Source organism: Chrysochloris asiatica, unplaced genomic scaffold, assembly GCF_000296735.1.
Source record: "Chrysochloris asiatica unplaced genomic scaffold, ChrAsi1.0 scaffold00128, whole genome shotgun sequence".
NCBI classification, from domain to species: Eukaryota; Metazoa; Chordata; class Mammalia; order Afrosoricida; family Chrysochloridae; genus Chrysochloris; species Chrysochloris asiatica.
In genome coordinates, this window is record NW_006408646.1 from 6,607,844 (window position 1) to 6,614,384 (window position 6,541).

A 6,541-nucleotide genomic window follows, 5' to 3' on the forward strand; every position below is an offset into this window, starting at 1 on the left:
TATTCTGGAATCGTTCCTTTGTTTAATTTGGGCAAATATTTTACCCACTATTTCATTCTCTTTTCATTGTCTTTATGCTGTCTTTTGTTTAATAGGAATTTTTAACTGTAATATAAACAATTTATCTAGTGTTTTCCCCCTTGTGGTTAGTTACTTTTAAACTATTGTTTAAGATATCTTTCCTTAGCTAGTGGTTATGCATGTATTTTCTAAAGGCTTTATACTTTTGCCTTTCTTAGTTACGTCAGTAATCTACCTGATACTGATTATAATGTATGAGATAGAGGGTTCAATTTAATTTTCTCCTGGATAATTAAGCAAATGATACCAGTTGTGTGTCCTAGTACCCTTTATTCAACACAGCTCTTTCCTGTCAATCAAATGCTCACTTACGTGTGGTTGTTTGGGTCTCTGTTCTGATCCACTTTCTATTAGTCTGTCCCTTAACACTAGTACCATTACTTTTAATTAATATGATTTAATCTTTAATACCTGGTTTACCAGGTCTTCTCATCTTGACCCCTACCCCACCCCCAAGCATCTTGTCTGTTTTTGAATGTTTATATATAGCTTTTACAGTTATTTAACCATCTCCCCAAAACAAAACATAAATGCTGTTGATACCTTCATTGGGACTGTATGTCATCTTCAGTTGAATTTGAAAGGATTGATTATTTTACATTAGAGTTTCTAACTTAATCAGGTCCTTAATGTCTTTCAGTACATCCTTAAAATATTTCCCATTGCATATTTTCATTGGATTTAGTCCTAGGTACTTGATGTTATTATGAATTGTCTCTTTTCTAATTTTATTTTCCATTTGTTGGTATATAGAAATTAATTGATCTTTCTATATTGATTTTTCTAACCTACAATCTTGCTGGACTTCTAATAATTTGTCTGTAGATTCCTTTGAATTTTTCTATGTTATCTGCTAAGTGGCAATTTGATTTCTCCATTTTCAGTCTTTATGCTGTTATATTTCTAGCTTATCTCAGAGCACTGAACTCTATCAATACAGTGCTGATTTCAGTGGCAGCAGTGGACATCTTTGTCTAATTCCAGCCCTTTTAGGCAAAGCTTGTATTGTTTTGTTATTAAATACAAAATGATCTTGCTTAGTGTTTTTTGTTATGTGGTATGCCATTGAGTTGATTCCAACTGCCCCATAGAGTTTCATATGATATAATCTTTATGGGAGCAGCTCACAACATCTTTTCTCCTGTGGAGCTAATGGTAGGTTTGAACCACCAATCTTTTGGTTGGCAACAGAGTACTTAATCATTGTGCTGCAGGGCTTCTTCTTTGTATAAGATGAAAATGATTTTTTTCCTTGACTTTGGTAGAACATGTCAGAGAAACCATCTGGATGTGGAGTTTTTTATTTTTTGTGTGTAAAGACTTGTTACTAGAGCAGTTTTTTTTTTTTTTTTAAAGAAAAGATGATATGAGACTAACAGTCAACAATTACTTTAAAACAGGCTGTGAGGAGCAGGGAAACTAGATGAATGGAAATGGAACCACCAAAAAGAACATAATGAGACTGTGCATGCATTGTGAAGAATGTAACCACATATGATCAAGAACCTGTGGTGCTGAAGGAAGAAGTCCAAGTTGCACTGAAGGCACTGGTGAGAAACAAGACTCCAGAAATTGATGAAACACAGAAATTCTTTAACTAATTGTGATGAAGCATTGGAAGCATTTACTCATCTATACCAAGAAATTGGGGCTTTGGCAGCATAGTGGTTACAAATCGGGCTGCTAACCTCAAGGTCGGCTATTCAGAACTACCAGGTGTTCTGCGGGAGAAAGATGAGGCTTTCTGCTCCCATAAAGATTTACAGCCTTGGAAACCCTGTACAGGGTCACTATGAGTCAGAACCTACGCTATGGTACTTAACAGCAGCAACAATAACAACCAAGAAATTTGGAAGACAGCTACCTGGTCAACCTGTGCTCATTCCAAAGAGAGGTGACTCAACGCAATGCAGAAATCACTTAACAATATCATTAATATCACATGCAAGCAAAATTTTGCAGCCACTAATTTTAAAATGGCTACAACAGTACATCCACAGGGAACAGCCAGAGTTCAAGCTGGATTCAGAAGAGGACAAAGAATGAAGGATATTGCTGATGTCAGATGGATCGTGGCTGAAAGCAGAGAATACTAGAAATATATTTACTTGTGCTTTATTGACTATGCAAAGGCTTTTAACTATATGGATCATACAAGCGCTGGATAGGATTGTGAAGAATGGGTATTCCCAATACGTCGTTGTCCTCATGAAGAACATGTACATAGATCAAGAGGCAGATTTTCGAACAGAACAAGGAGATGCTGAATGATTTAAAATCAGGAAAGGTAGGCAACAGAGTTGTATTCTTTCACCATACTTATTCAGTCTGTATGCTGAGCATATAATCCGAGAAGCTGGATTATATGAAGAAGAACGTGGTATCAGGTTTGGAGGAGGACTCATTAACAACCTATGATATGCAGAATGATACAACTTTGCTTGCTGGAAGTGAAGATGCCTTAAAATACTCACTGATGAATATAAAAGACTGCAGCCTTCAGTATGGATTTCCCCTCAACCTAAAAGAAAACAAAAGTCCTTCAACTGGACCAGTAATTATTTATTTTTTAGTAATTATTAATTTTTTATAATTATTTCATCATGATAAATGGTGAAAAACATTGAAGTTGTCAAAGACTTCATTTTGCTTGGATCCACAGTCAGCAGTCGAGAAATCAAATGACATATTAGGCAAATCTATTTCACAAGACCTCTTTAAAAAGTGTTCACGAGCAAAATTACCAGTTTGAGGATTAAAGTTTGTCAGACCCAAGCCATGGTATTTTCAATAGCTTCATATGCATGTGAAATTTGAACAGTGAATAAGGGAGGCTGCTGAAGAATCGATGCATTTGAGGTACAGTGTTGGAGGAGAATATTAAAAAGACCGTAGACTATCAAAAGAACAAAATAAATCTTTGTCGGTAGAAGTACAGCCAGAATGCTTCTTGGAAGCCAGGATGCTGAGATTTCATTTCACATTCTTTGGATAGCTTATCAAGAAGGACCAGTCACTGGAGAAAAACATAGTCCTTGGTAATGTAGGGGGTCAGGGAGAAAGAGGAAGACTCCCAATAAGATGGATTGATTGGCACAGTAGCAGCTACAATGGGCTCAAGTGTAACAATTAATTGTGAAGATGGCATGGGACTGGGCAGTGTTGCGTTCTGTTGTGCATAGTCACAATGTGTCAGCACTGACTTGATGGCACCTAACAACAACAAAAACATAGGCAAAATGTTGAATGATACAGGAAGCATCAAGGGAAGATGGAAGTAATTATTATATCAAAAAGAATTGGTTGGCACTCAACATTTCAGGAGGCAACACATTAAGAACCAATGTTATTGAAGGAAGAAGTTCAAATTGCACAGAAGGCATTAGCAAAAACTAGGTTTTGGCTTCAGAAATTCGTTAATAACACAAACAAGTAAAATAGAGTCCTGGTGTGGTGCTGTGGGTCAATGCACTGGATTGCAGGATCGGTTTAAACTGTGAAGTCAGCAGTTCAAGATTACTAGCCGCTCTTTAGAAACCCTATACAGGGTTGCTATGAGTCGGAAGCAACTCCATGACACTTAACATAAGTAAAACAATGCAGAAGATAATTGAAAAATGGGTGCAGCAGTACATTGACAAGGAATTGCCACAAATTCAAGCTGGATTCAGAAGAAACATGAAACAAGAAATATCTTTGCTAATATCACATGCATCTTGACTGAAAGCAGAATAGACCAGAATGATGCTGTGTCTTTTATTGGCTATGGCAAGAAATTGGACTGTGTAGATCATAACAAATTGCTGATAACATTGTGAAAAATGGGAATTTCAGAACACTTAATTGTACTCATGAGGGCCCTGTATAGACTAAGAGGCAGTCATTCTAACAGAACAGGGGAGTAATTGCATGATTTAAAATCATGATAAGTGTGTCAGAATTGTATCCTTTCACCATACTTAGTCTGTATGCTGAACATATAATCTGAAAAGCTGAACTGTATGAAGAAGAATGTGATGTCTAGATTATAGGAAGATTCATTATTAATATTGGAGGAAAATTAATAATAGCCTGTAATATGTAGATGACACAACCCTGCTTTCTGAATCTGAAGAGGACTTGAAGCACTTACCGATGAAGATCAAAGACTACAGCCTTCAGTATGGATTATACCCTAATATAAAGAAAACAAAAGCCTCACAACTGGACCAATGAGCAACATCTTAATAAATGGAGAAAATATTGAAATTGTGAAGGATTTCATTTTATTTGGCTCTACAACCAATTCCCATGGAAATAGTAGTCAAGAAATCAAGTAATGTATTGCATTGGACATACCTGCTTGCTGTAAAAAGTCTGTTTAAAATACTGAAAAGCAAAGATGTCTCTTTGAAGACTGTACCTCACCCAAATCATGGTATTTTCAGTTACCATATGTGAAAGTGAAATCTGAATAAGACATTTGAATTATGGCATTGATGAATATTAAATGTCTCTTGGACTACCAGAAGAACAAACAAATGTGTGTTGGAAGAAGTATAGCCAAGAATGTTCCTTATAAAGGATGAGGATGATGAGACTTTGTCTCAACTATTTTGTGCTTTGTTATCAGGAGAGACTAGTCTCTGAAGGACTTCATGCTTGGTAAATTAGAAGGTTATTGAAAAAGAGGAAAGTTCTCAAGAAATGGATTGACACAGTATCTGCTACAGTAGGTTCAAACATAGCAACAATTTTGAGGATGGCACAGGACTAGGGAGTATTTGATTCTGTTGTACATAGGGTTGCTGTGAGTCAGAACAAACTCATACCACCACCACCACCAGCAGTACATTTGTAAGAGACAGCTTCAGAAAATTGGTGGAAAAGTGGAATTAAAAGGTAATGGAATTTGCCCACAAACTTTTTGAAGTCTCCTTTTTATTTCTAGAGAATTCTGTGGCATAGTAAAGTTGCTTCGCTTTTAGCTGAAAGATTGGTGGTTCCAACCTACCAGCTACTCCATGGAAGAAAGATGTGACAGTATCCCGTAAAGATTGACAGCCTTGAAAATGGTTTTGGGCAACCCCCTTCCCTGTAGGGTCACTGTGAATCAGAATCGACTTGATGGCAGTAGGTTTGGAATATACAAGAGAGCTTCAAAAAGTTTGTGAAAAATGCCATTAATTTTAAGTTCCTTTTTTTACCCATGAAGTTTTTAAAGCATGCATGTGTCTCCTCCCCACACTCTGCCATGCCACACACAGAAACAATGAGGGGGCTGCAAAAAGTTTGTAGGAAAGTAGAATGACAACAAGATCATAGGATTTTTCCATGAACTTTTTGAAGATCCTTTATGCTTTGTGTGTATATTTATATACACACACATATATATACATGCATATATGTTGTTGTTTCTAGGTGTCAGCAACTTGGTACCGATTCATAGCGACCATATGCACAACAGAGTGAAACACTCAACCAGTCCTGCGCCAACCTCAAAATCATTACTATGCTTGAGCCCATTTTTGCTGACAGTGTGCCAGTCCATCTTGTTGGGGGTCTTCTTCTTTTTCTCTGACCCTTCACTTTACCAAATATGATAACTAACCTTCTCTAGGGATTGGTCCTGACAAACATGGCCTAAGTATGAGAGATGAAGTCTGGCCATCCTGGCCTCCAAGGAGCATTCTGACTGTACTTCTTCTAGCACAGATTGGTTTTGTTCTTTTGGTAGCCTATGGTACTTCTAATATTCTCCTCCAACACCATAATTCAAATGCATCAATTCTTCCATGGTCTTCTTATTCACTGTTCAACTTTTACATGCGTGGGAGGTTATTGAAAATAACATGGTTTAGGTCAGGCACACCTTAGTCCTCAAACTGATATCTTTGCTCTTGAACATTTTAAAAAGAGGACTTGTGCAGCAGATTTGTCTCATGCAGTACAAATTAGCAAAGTGAAGTCTTTGACAACTTCAATCTTTTGGCCATTTATAAGGATGTTGTTTATTAGTCCAGTGGTGAGGATTTTTGTTTTCTTTATATTGAGGTCCAACCCATACTGAAGGCTGTGGTCTTTCATTTTCATTAGTAAGCATTTTAAAGTCTTCTTTGCTTTCAGCAAGCAAGGTTGTATCATCTGCATATTGCAGGTTGTTAATGAGTCTTCCTCCAACCTTGATGCCACGTTTTCTTCATATAATCCCGCTTCTTGACTTATGTGCTCATCATACAGATTGATTAAGTATGGTGAAAGAATACAACCCTGACACACACCTTTCCTAATGTTAAACCATTCAGTGTGCCCTTGTTTTGTTTGAACAGCTGCCTCTTGATCTAGGTACAATTTTCTTAGGAGCATGATTAAATGTTCTAGAATACTCATTCTCAACAATGTTGTCCATAGCTTGTCATGTTCCACACAATCGAAAGCCTTTATGTTAGGTACTCTCTACTTTTCAGCCAAGATCCATCTA